Below are 1,239 nucleotides of genomic sequence, written 5' to 3' on the forward strand. Positions count from 1 at the left end.
TTTTCTCTTACTGTTGTTTGTCCTATTTCTTTCCGTTTTCTCGTTTTCTTTGTTTAATGTCAGCGTATTGTGACTTTCTTTTCTTCATGTTTTTTTTCCTTTCACTAAATGTGTACTATGATGAAACAGTCGTACTGACTTGCACTTAATCTTCAAATTTCTGTTTGTGATTTCGCAAGTTAAATTTCATTTATTAGATTATGTTATTGCTCAAGTCGACAAGCCTTCCTAATGTATTCATTCTTGATTACTAAATGGTTGTAGAAGGCTAATATGCCTTCTATTTTTCAAAAATACAATTTTAACTTTTCAGAAGCATGTTGGCTTTATTTTGATTGTTCATACTCTCTCTTATTATCCTAGCTGTGAGCTTTTGAGCCTAAACACTTAAATTCTTTGTTGTGTGATTATCCAGACATGTGTTATCCCTCTAGAACTTGCACTAATTCTGTCTTGCATCGCTTGTAATTTATGCATACATTGAGGCAATTTTATTGGTCGTTTGAGCCTTTCTAACTACCCAATTAAAATTTTACCCTTTGCTAGCCCCTTTGAGTCTTGCCTTTTTATTTCGGTTACTAGCCACATTACAAGTCAAACACCTGACTTTAATTAAATGACCTTACTTGGAGTTGGGTAGAAAAAAAAATTCTTGTCTTGATAAAATTCTAAGTTTGGGGTTGCTCATGGGATAACAACTTTTTAAGTTTGGGGTGGTGATTCTCACAAAAAGAAATAAAAAGAAGAAAAAGAAAATGAAAGAAGAAAGAAGAAGAAAAAAAATTCGTGTACTTTGGTAAAAATATATATATCTTTTTATTTCGGTTACTAGCCACATTACAAGCAAAACACTTGACTTTAATTAAATCACCTTACTTGGAGTTAGGTAGAGAAAAAAAAATTGTCTTGATAAAATTCTAAGTTTGGGGTTGCTCATGGGATAGCAACTTTTTAAGTTTGGGGTGGTGATTCTCACAAAAAGAAATAAAAAGAAGAAAGAAGAAAAAAAAAATATTCAATCTATGTACTTTGGTAAAAAAAAAAATATATCTTCTTGGTTCTTCTGTCAATGTCTGAGAATCTCTATAATGAAAAGGTGAAGAAAAAAAATGGTAGAATAAGGTGGAAATGTATACTATCCTAAAATGTCCTACCCTTACCTAAGCCCCATTACAACCCGAAAGTCCTCAAAAAATGTATGTGTTTACTGCATTGTGATTGCTAACTAGAATTTTTTCA

Source organism: Cicer arietinum, chromosome 4, assembly GCF_000331145.2.
Source record: "Cicer arietinum cultivar CDC Frontier isolate Library 1 chromosome 4, Cicar.CDCFrontier_v2.0, whole genome shotgun sequence".
NCBI classification, from domain to species: Eukaryota; Viridiplantae; Streptophyta; class Magnoliopsida; order Fabales; family Fabaceae; genus Cicer; species Cicer arietinum.